Below are 12,363 nucleotides of genomic sequence, written 5' to 3' on the forward strand. Positions count from 1 at the left end.
AAAAGCACTTTGAAAGAAAAAAAAAACAAAAAAACAAAATAGTTATCAATGGGGCCGCAATCCTTCAACTTCTATAAATTTTTCATATATTGAGGCATGGAAAATATATAGACTAGCAACTAAGAATTATAAATCTACTACATCTACTACAAAGGCATTTGGTCTAAGTGGTATGATTATCGTTTTGGGTGTGAGAGGTCTCAAGTTTGATTCTCAAAATGCCCCCAACAATATTATATCAAAATGAATTATGCAAGATAATATGATTTAAAATGTGGTTTTTAAACATTGAACCAAGAAGATGAGAATACAGAATGAAACATATTCTTGGAAGGGCTGGACTTCAAAAAGAGCATTGTAAATTGTTCTATTGTATTCTTTCTAGGAACTTTTCATTATGTTGTCCGCTGTCGTCAAATGCGCCCAAATAACCGATAAAGAAGTTTCAGAGAGCCATAGGTTCGAATCCTGTCACCATGTGGTATTCTTAGGGGCCGAAGTGCAAAGCTCCGTAGTCTATCCGTGGTCAGGAAGGCATGCATGTTGTCTGCTGTCGTCACATAGGTCATCTGTCGTCACAATTCTTTTAAGAAAGATGCTCCCAAATAACCGATGAAGAAGTTTCAGAGAGCCATAGGTTCGAATCCTGTCACCTTGATGTGGTATTCTCAGGGGCCGAAGTGCAAAGCCCCGTAGTCCATCCGTGGTCAGAAAGGCAGACATGTTGTCCGCTATCGTCATATAGGTCATCTGTCGTCACAATCCTTTTAAGAAAGATGCGCCCAAATAACCGATGAAGAAGTTTTAGAGAGCCATAGGTTCGAATCCTGTCACCTTGATGTGGTATTCTCAGGGGCCGACGTGCAAAGCCCCGTAGTCTATCCGTGGTTAGGAAGGCAGACATGTTGTCCGCTGTTGTCACATAGGTCATCTGTCGTCACAATCTATTTAAGAAAGATGTGCATAAATAACCGATGAAGAAGTTTCAGAGAGCCATAGGTTCGAATCCTGTCACCTTGATGTGGTATTATCAGGGGCCGACGTGCAAAGTCCCGTAGTCTATCCGTGGTCAGGAAGGCAGGCATGTTGTCCGCTGTTGTCACATAGGTCATCTGTCGTCACAATCTATTTAAGAAAGATGCACCCAAATAACCGATGAAGAAGTTTCAGAGAGCCATAGGTTCGAATCCTGTCACCTTGATGTGGTATTCTAAGGGGCCGAAGTGCAAATCCCCAAAGCCTATCCCTGGTCAGGAAGGCAGGTGAACCACGCACACTGAAAAAAAAAACATCTCCTTTTCTATCACACGTAGAATTGTCATTCTTTTGTCTTTTGAAACCCCTTACCTTATCAGTCATCAGGCAGGTTTTTGGTATCATATATCGAGATAATTATTATGAAAAATCTATTCCACTAGTGTGACTTAGATACCCTTTCTTTGTGGTATCAGCCATGCTATTTGAATAGCCTGAAGTCATCATAGCCTCTCCACCGGTTCCGAAGACTCCTTCGGCATCAATGTGCTCCAATGAAAGAGATGAGACCCTTTCCTGAACTAGAACCGGGCATAAAATGCCGAGGAGAAAGTCGAAAGCGAGCTCTTTTTGCGTATACACAATCTCGAAACCCAATTAGCTCACGGACTGTCTCCTCAACCCTGGCGAGTATGAGTGCTTGGTAAGAGAGAATGTCGAATGAGAAAGACATTCGATTACGGCAACATTCGCAACTACCAAAGTGCACTAAACCTAGTAGAGATCTTCGACCTAACGACAATGGAACTTCAAGCCCATTTTATCAATCCGCTTTGTACCTTATTGTTGACCGAATCGGATGCATGCCAGGCCTAAATTCTCTCTCAGTCACCTGGAGACGAAAGGATGATCAGATCCGAAGTTTACGAATCGAAGAGAAAGTGGATCTGAGTTCTACACGCTTTCATTTTCAAAAGCTTCGCTTGCCTACGGTACTTTATTCAGGATGTGCAACAACACGGTCATCTCTCAGCCGTGTATAGAGAATTTCTTGATCATTTCCTTGGCGGATAACACAAATGAAATCGTTTCCCTGACCGCCCATCTTATGAGTCCATTCTTGTCTTGTTGGTTTGTTGTACTATTCTATACCTCTCTCGATTGATAGAAAGACGTTCGGGACCTGGGAGGGCCTATCGTGAGGGAACTTTCCTTTTCACGGTAGGCAAATGTAAAGCAGGAGCTGCATATATCCACGGTGAGCAAGGCAGAGCGACTCCTTCTTTAAAAGAGGTTGGGTTTTTCGAAACTGTTAGATCCGCTTTCGTTAAAGAAAAAATAGTAGCTCTTGGTTTGGCCGATGTTGGTTCGTATGGCAATGCGGACTCGACTTAGGATGAGGATTTCGCTTTTCATACTGCTGCTATGAGCCGAAAGAGCTGGTAAGCTATCTAGCTAACGAAAGGAAAAAGCACGTATGCGTTGACCTCTTTAGGACCGGTTGCTTCCTCTTTTTGTTTATACGTTTGGAGAAACCTGCTAAGCCCGTCTTTCTTATCAGGTGTGATTCAATCTTTCAGCTCAAACTTTCCTATCGTCCGACGGAAAAGGTAGGAGTACGACTACCTTTTCCTTTTCTTGCCCGAGCCAAGGGATCATTCAGTTTCTACCAAAAAGTTCGCTATCTATTAGTTGCTGGAATCGAATGTATTTCTCATTTCATGTTAGCTCCTCCAAGAGCTTCCTGGTCCGTAGTAGACGAAATCTTGGACTTCTATCAGACTTATAGCATTGCCTGGTGAGCTCGCCGTTGAGGGTGTGCCTTACAGGAGATCGAGCAACCTTTCTTTCCCTACCTGGTATGCTTTTCCGCTTATCGTGCAACTAGCCAACTAGCCAAAGAGAGAAAGAGAGGGATCATGTCAATCAATTTGTATGTGCATTTTGTTCGTCCTGTACTTGCTTGCTTAGCTTTCTTAACCAACATCTCCGGTTTCCCTCGAACCAAGAGGTCCTGCTTATCTATACCCAACAGTCACACTTTCAGCCGAAAGACTGATTTTTTTCATAAAGTCGGTTCATAGATCAAGAAAGAATGAAGCTGCTTACAGGGACGGTTATGCGATATGTCTTTTCATACTCGCCTTTGCTTTAACCCTGCTATCAACCTAGCCATTCTCGCTTGTTACTTTAAGGGGTCTCCCCACTGTAGATTACTCGGATTGGTTCTCGCGTCCCTGTGCCAAAAAGGATGGGCGAGTTTGGTTTGAGTGTTCATCGATTGGGTGGATCCATTTGCTTCGGGGGGGGGGGGTGAGACGAGGTGTAGCGAAGTCTGGTCAGCGCATCAGTTTTGGGTATGTTATCTGCTAAATGTTTTAGGAAAGGGGGTACAAATTTTCTACATAGGTCTTCTATGGTCACAATTCTTTTAAGGAAGATGTTCCCAAATAATCGGTGAACAATAGCCTTTAAAGAAGTTTCAGAGAGCAAAAAGAGGCAGAACAGAGAATAGGAGTGAGTCGTGCAATGAAGAAGGAACTAATAGGTTTAATTTGGGTTCGTTTGAACTAAAAAACGAACCAAATTTTTTCAAACGAACCCAAATTCAAGACTCACTAGCCCAAAGTTTGGTTGATAGAGATACGAACCCAAAGCCAACACCTCTACTGAAGAAGACATCTAACAAAGCCACCAACCAAGCCAATTATGACCGCGACATCTACCCTTACACAATTTGTCAATATCTCTATCAACCGGCTCTTCATAAACTCAACGTTGTAGGATGAGGCTGACTTTAGGTCTCCCGACGCACTTCTAGCTGATCACAGTATTGAGGAGTCTTTTCCAACCTACTAGGAACTATTGAAAATCACTTCTCGGTTTGTTAACTCATCAAGTCTTCTCTGTTGGTGTTTATCCTACTTTCTTCGCTTGAAACAATTTCTTCTTTGCATGATGTTATACCACCTGCTTTTACTTGATGTTTTCTTGGTCGGAATAATAACGTTTCAAGTTACTGACGTGGACAACAGGGTTAGTCTGTATCTATAGGAGCAATTGGATCCTATATGATGTCTTCCTAATCATGTGGATAACTTCGACTAGTCCATAGAATTTTCGCACCAGTCTTTGGTTCTTGTTGCTTTGAACTCAAAGTTGATCTGACCTTAACTTATCATATTAATCTATTTGCTTTGAAATTATCGTGGTCGACCCTTCTTTACATCCGTCTGGATGATATTTTTGCGTGAACATGTGTTGCTTTAGTGGTTTGTTTTTGTCTCCCTTCTTCAGTAGAGGTGTTGGCTTGGTGGCTTTGCCAAGCATTTGAGTGATCACTGACAAGAGCCTTTGCAGGTAAAATAAACCCGACTGTGAACATGCCATTTTGCTATTTGTAGAATTCAACTAGCTCAAGCTGAGCCGCATGACATCTATTTGTGGTAGACGACATAAAACTAATCTTGTGATTTATCTCTCTTGGTGGGGTTAAACCCAATATCTGACGTTCTTGTTTTGGGTCGTGGTGTTCATGTAGTGGCAATAAAGTTTTTGTTGAGGTTGGCACACTTGAGCTCCCCTTTTCAAATACAACAATGGCAGCAAGTGTAGATTCATCATGGCTAAGATTCTTTCTCAACTGTACTATAGTCATCATTTTCACCCCTCTTGGTTGATGGATGTTTGTCTGAATGATCGTTGGGTTAGACTCCGTTACTACTAGGCATTTTTCTAGGGGCATGTACATGACTTTGTGTTCTAGTAGGATGTCAATCCCTGACTATTTGGGCTCTAGAAGGTTGGATATGAAGGATGACTATTTATAGTAAAAATCTGATAGAGATATATATACTAAATAATTCTATATTGTAGGCGGTTACATATAGTGAAGCTATATATAATAAACTGAAATCATATGTATACTCATTAGTCAGTGCTTCCTAAATGTACATTTCTCATTCTCCATATCCTCTCTTTGCATACCAGAAGTCATTAATACAAAATCATTAGTCAATATTTCTTCTTACATTTTCTCTATCACGTTCTTTGTGTTCATTTAGATCAAGTGTGTGCGTTGTTGTGTGATTCTAATAACTGGTATCAGAGCGAGGAGAGATTCATCCCGATCTGTGAAGATGGAAAGTTCAAAGACTAGAATTGAAAAGTTTAATGGATTCGATATCAGTTTCTAGAAGATGCAGATTGAAGATTATCTGTACGAGAAAGATATTCAGGAACCCATTTTGGGGGTGAAGCTGGATACCATGACCACGGAGGAGTGGAAGCTCAAGGATTGTCACGCCGTAGGATTAATCTGGTTGACGCTGTCAGGGAACCAAAGAAAGTGCGATTGGAAATGGTCCATACAGACGTTTAGGGACCATCTCTAGTTTCTTCATTTCTAGTACCAAAATTTCATGTATTAGAGGTCTAGCCCTGTGCAACGACAACTCTCTGTTTTCCTAAGGCTAGTCAGATATCTCATGACCACTCTTTTCCTCCTCACCATATCTAGACACTATAACGTTGATCCAGTATTGTCTTATATAGTTAACGTTCACTCTTTAACGTCCAAGGACATTTTAAAACTACCACGAAATTTCAAAACATACAATAAATTCATACAAGTTTTACAACATATCATATACTGCTTACTTGGTCGCGGAGAGACGTGTCATCGAGCTGAGTAATAGAGATATACGACTCTTTATCCTAAGAAAAAATCTATATAATTTAAAATATGGCTGCTCTCGTACCAATCTGTCACAACCCAACTTTTAAGGGTTCAAAACTCTGACAACTTTTAAGGGTTCAAAACTCAAATAGAAACAAAAATTTAGAGTGAAAATAAATAAAAATAAAAGTAAATTAATATAAAATAAGAAAATGTTGTAAATTAATTCAAAACTTTCAAATCTTACTGTTCCTTAACCAGATTCAAATCTAGATTCTTGAACTCCTAGTACCATAAATAAAGTTGGTATGCTCTAATAAAACAGTAATTTCTCTTAAGATCATTAAATTCTTATAGACTCTAGGCTCAATATCATTAATACAATTATGTTTTATCTTGAACACGCCAAACATGAAACTAAAGTGCGTTCAATTTAACTAAATTTTATTGCCATCTTGAATGATGTGTAGGGTATATTCTTGATTTACCTTAAAGTTCTTGTGACATGATAGTTCATATTAGTTAAGCTTTTTGCAAAATCACAAGTTAAAAGACAACAACGATGAACCTGGGTCTATTAGTCAATTCAAAGACAATTTCTTTCTCCATCTTATCGATAATAATAGTTCAACTAAATCCATTTTATACAAAGAAACAAGTTTACGACTCATAAAAACAACTACCTAAATTATGTCCTCAAAATTTGAAAACATAAGTTGTAGTTGATAATTACACAAAAATTTCCTTAAATCCATGAATTCGTGTCCAATTAGTCAATCCTAAAGATTGTAACTAGCATATAGTAATTGAAGCTCCACATGAAGTAATTTAAAGTTCCCCTTACCTAACTAAAGTTTATCTCATCTTTAATGAAGCATGAATTGCACTGAAATTCATGAAATGCTTATAGACTCCAACTTCGAGTACTATTAATGCAATTATGTTTCATATGAGTTTTTCATAAATGAAACTAAGGTGCATTCAATACAACTTTATTTTCTTGTCATACGAGGCAAAATAGAAAAAATAAATCAAACAAGCTAATGAACTGAACCGAATCAATCCAACCAAATTTGATTAGTTTGTTTCTTTTGTTGGGTTGTTGGTTTATTTGATAACCCTTGTATATTATAACGATTCAACTTTTCGTTTTATAGCCCTCCAACTACTAAGAGAAAAATATATTTGAGTAGAAGCTAAAAATATTTGGTGTTCAAGAAAAGGCATTTGGTTTAGTTGTATGATTTTCACTTGGGGTGCAAGAGGTTTTGAGTTCAATTCTTGAAATGCCCTTTCGTCTAAATCTTTTCTTATCTAAGGACTTCATATTCGAAATCAACCTAACTTCATATTCGACATTTTACACTTACCATCATAATCTTAATACTCATAGTCTTTCTTAACATCTCATCCCAAGGCTTTATTCTCCAAGGTATTCTCCAAGACAAATTCTACATCCAAGGACTTCACAATACGACAAAATACGACCTTAATACCTAGGCCTAAGGCTTCATACATACAAGTGGTATAACAAGGGCATTAGGCTTCATACATACGGTTCAAGTGGTATAACAAGGGCATTTGGTCTAGTGCTATGAAAGTTCAATTCTCAAAATGCCCCTTCAAGAGATTGTAGTATGAAAGACATTTACCAAGTAAATAAATACATTAAAATAACACAAGTGACACATATGTAAACTATGTTATTAATATTTTATTTCTATTACATCTTTCCTTATTTATGAAATAATGAGCGGAGATATTTTTCATTTTCACAATTACTGATGACGAGAGGTTTAGGATTTTTTAATGTAAGAATCGTGGAGATGTAGCTCAGATGGTAGAGCGCTCGCTTCTGATGTGGAAAGTACGGAGATCGATACCTTGCATCTCCAAATGAATCGATCACTAAATATATTATTTCTTTTAAATTTTTTCTTATTTAGAACATAATGAGCAGGGATAATTTCTCATGTCACTATTATTGATGACGAGATGTTTAGGATTTTGTGACGTGAGATCGTGGGGATGTAGCTCAAATGGTAGACCGCTTGCTTTGCATGCGAGAGGTACGGGGATAGATACCACGCATCTCCAAAATAAAACTATCTATTATTAAATATATTATTGAAAATTATTTCTTTTCAATTTTTCCTTATTCATGATAGGTTGAGTAGCGATATTTCTTCATTTTCACTGTTATTGGTGATGAAAAATTTAGGGTTTTGTGATGCAAGAATTGTGGGGATGTAGCTTCGCTTAGCATAAGAGAGGTACAACTTAGCATACGAGAGGTACGAGGATCGATACCTCGCATCTCCAAAAGAAACTATTTATTATTAATATTTTATTTCTATTCAATATTTCCTTATTTATGACATAATATGCAGAGATACTTTTTCATTTTCACAATTATTGATGAAGGGACGTTTAGGGTTTTCTGATGTAAGAATCGTAGGGATGTAGTTCAAATGGTAGAGTGTTCATTTCCCATGTGAAAAGTACGGAGATCAATACCTTGCATCTCCATTTGAATCGATTACTAAATATATTATTTGTTTTCAATTTTTTCTTATTTAGGACATAATGAGCTCGAATAGTTTTTTATTTTCACTATTACTGATGACGAGATGTTTAGGACTTTGTGACATAAGAATTGGGGGATATAGCTTAGATGGTAGAGCACTCGCTTTGCATGGGAGAGGTATGGGGATCAATACCCTACATCTCCAAATTTTCTTCATTTTCACTATTATTGATGATGGGAATTTGAGGGTTTTATGATGCAACAATTGTGGAGATGTAGCTTATGATGGGAAATAACTATTTGTTATTAATATTTTACTATTCAATCTTTCCTTATTTATGATGATGCAACAATTGTGGAGATGTAGCTTATGATGGGAAATAACTATTTGTTATTAATATTTTACTTCTATTCAATCTTTCCTTATTTATGACATAATTAGAGGAGATATTTTTTTTCCTTATTTATGATGATGCAACAATTGTGGAGATGTAGCTTATGATGGGAAATAACTATTTGTTATTAATATTTTACTTCTATTCAATCTTTCCTTATTTATGACATAATTAGGGGAGATATTTTTTCATTTTCACTAGAATTGATGACAGGACATTTAGGGTATTTTGATATAAGTATTGTGGGAATGTAGCTTAAACAGTAGATTGCTTGCTTAGCATGCAAGAGGTACGGGGATCGGATCGATACCCCATATATCCAAAAGAAACTATTCGTTATTACTATTTTATTTCTATTCAAATCTTCCTTATTTATGACATAATGAATAGCGTTATTTTTTTATTTTCACTATTATTGATGACGAGATGTTTAGGATTTTGTGACGTAAGAATCTTGAGGATATAGCTTAGATGGTAGAGCGTTTGCATCCCATGTGAGAAGTACTGGGATTGATACCATGCATCAACAAAGGAAACCATTACTAAATATATTAGTTCTTTTAAATTTTTCCTTATTAATGACATAATGAGCGGGTATAGTTTTTCATTTCAATATCATTGATGACGGGAAGTTTAGAGTTTTTTGATGTAAAATCGTGGGATTGTAGCATGCGAGAGATACGGGGATCGATACCTCGCATCTCCAAAAGAAACTATTCGTTATTACTATTTTATTTTATTCAATATTTCCTTATTTATGACATAATGAGTAGCGATATTTTTCATTTTCACTATTATTCATGACGAGACGTTTAGGGTTTTGTAAAGTAAAAATTGTGGAGATGTAGCTTAGATGGTAGAGCGCTCGCTTTGCATGCGAGTTGTACGGGGATTGATAACCCGCATCTCCAAAAGAAAGTATTTAATTTGTTATTATATTTTTTCATTTTCACAATTATCCGTGCCCAGTGTCACAACCTTACTATGAAGAGAGTAGGTTGTGACCCTCACGCCATGACAAGCAAAGGGGCGTCCCTCAAGAGACGCCCATCCGGCCGTATGCAGGCCAACGTAGAAGAATGCCATGATGCGATCGAGGAGGACGATGCATCATCCAACACACCACCACGCAAAGTGGGTATTGAAGACATGTTGAGACACAAGCATAACAGAGACATCAGCAGAGACATGAAGGACAAGATAGGCTTGTTGAAGGGCCGGGTAGGGCCCCGGGCCTTAACCTCAAAAGTCGAGGTTCCAGAAGGAATTTGGTCATGCGGTTCGGGAGTTAAGTCCGTCCATATGAAATATGAATGCTCGCCAAGTTTGGTGTCAATCGGACATTGGACGGACAATGCACGACACCGTATGACACCTCACGAAAATCATGTCTACTCCTGGTAGAATGAAAATGGCTCAAAATGTACTATAGGGGGTACCATGGTGTTAGCTCTCCACCACCCCTGGGCCCTGTGGCCTAAGTGAGCTACCCTGTGGCACATACGTGTGTCACAGTGTGGGCGAGCGTGCCGAGACGAGTGTCTCGGGCGACTTCCTTTGAAATGGGTTTTTGAAGGACAGTACCGGACGGCACGGGTGTGCCGGTATTGCGCCCTAGCCCGCGTGTTGGAGGTTGCTACATACACCCGCTATCCGGTACGGTATCCGTAAATGACTCGGCATGGGCACGGGAGGGCCTATGCCTCGATAAAACCCGGATGGATGGATGTTCGGGAAGTCCCGATGAGATGAACGACACGCGGGCCCATTCTCGATGGCACGACTGAACGAGTTATGATGGCCGACGACATCCCGAGACTCGGGATGGCGTCAAGACATATGGGCCCCGTCGATGGGGATCGAGATGGCTAGATGAGATGCGACGTTGTATTGAGAGACCTTGGCCCGAGTAGAGGCAAGGTTGAGCCGAATGAGTTGGCCTAGCGTAGAGGCAAGTCGGATGTGTCGCAGACGATTGAACATACACGCACAGGTGGCGTGTGTGGTTGGACAAGCTTGGATTCCGCACAAGCGATGTTCGATTGGCGAAGACAAACCTCGCCTAAGGTCCGACGAAGCCACAAAGCCGGGCGAAAAATATATATGGGGCTTAATTCCCCTTAAGGCTGGTCGTGAGCGTGTATAGATCACGACGCCGCACGGTCAAGAACATAGGACCGTGACACCCAGCATCACCAAACCAAACTATTTGTTATTAATATTTTGATATTTTTTTATTTTCACTATTATTGATGATGGGACATTTAGGGTTTATGATGTACAAATCATGGGGATGTAGCTCAGATGGAGAGCGTTCGCTTTGCATGCAAGAGGTACGGGGATCGATACCCTGCATCTCCAAAAGAGAGAAATTATTTTTTTAAGTATGAGTTAATTTAACTTGTTATGTATCCGTGGGTACGAGAGAAAAAGAAAAGATACTTATATAATGCCATTTTTATAGAAAGATACTTGTATAAAAGGAAAGATACTTGTATAAAAGGAAAGATACTTGTATAAAAGGAAAGATACTTATATAAGGATTATTATATCATTATGACTATGCCAGTTTTATAGATAAAAGAGAGTAATGTCCTACAAGCACATACAGAGAGAGGACTTATTGTAAGTAAAGAAAGCAATCTAGTAGTTATATGCTACTTGTGAAGAGGGAATTTGATGAATTCCTCAAAAGATAAGAGCTTATAGGATGGCGGTAGCGTCCGATGCATATGACGGAACTTCTTCACAATTGCAATATCTAACCAATTTATATTATTGTCATTTATAGCTTCTATCACAATACTATAAAATTTGGGGTCAAGGCCTATATGGGACTGAAAAGACCATTCACCACACGCTTGTAAATTAAATTATATCTACCACCTCTGAAATTTTCCACGGCAAACCTTCCAACAGCTTGCACTTCTTCATCATTGACATCTTTAATTGGAACTAGATTTTAAGGCAAATCTTCTCCACGACTCACTTTGGAACACTTTTATAGATAGTTTCAACAAACTTACTTTGCTCGTGAATACTTTGGAGTTCAATATTTATAGTTGGAGAACGCTATTCAAATTGATATGGTCGAATCTTACAACAAAGTCTAATTGAGCCTCACTCTATTAGGAGATAGCCTCGAATCAAATTCTTTAGTTTGGACAATGGTTGCATTGTTTTAGTCAAACAACCGAGACTAGTGTATTACCAATAGTATAAAAAAAATAATAATTAAATTTATGAGTAGAAGTTTGGATGGAGTTTTATTAAATAGGTACTTAAATTATATCTAAAAATAGATAAGATTTTTATTATTTTTATTTTTTTTATATACATCTAGGAGAACAAAACAAAGATTGAAGAAGATGTCATTCCTGCCATGTTTTAATTTTTATTCTTTCTTCTTTCTCGAATATGGTTTGTTATTTGATTATTTTCTGAGTGAATTTTAAGTGAAACACATTCTCTACCCAAGTAATTGCAAGATGCAAGCTTCACACTAAGAGGAATCAAAGTCCCAAGTATCAACGTCCTTCAGTGTCAATTTTTATTCTCCATCTCAACATAAATTAAACTTATTTTCGTGAAGATATCTATTTATAAAAGCAAAATATCTCACAGTCACAAAAATAAAAATGAGATATAGATACTGGACATAAATATGATACCAAATAGATATGATAACTGTAAGGATTAGATTTGATCGAGTTATTTGGATTAGATTTTATCTAGTTATTTGAATTAGATTTGATTTAGTCATTATTCAATTGGATGAGAGATTTCTC

Source organism: Cucurbita pepo, chromosome 10 (genome assembly GCF_057944985.1).
Source record: "Cucurbita pepo subsp. pepo isolate OVF chromosome 10, ASM5794498v1, whole genome shotgun sequence".
NCBI lineage: Eukaryota > Viridiplantae > Streptophyta > Magnoliopsida > Cucurbitales > Cucurbitaceae > Cucurbita > Cucurbita pepo.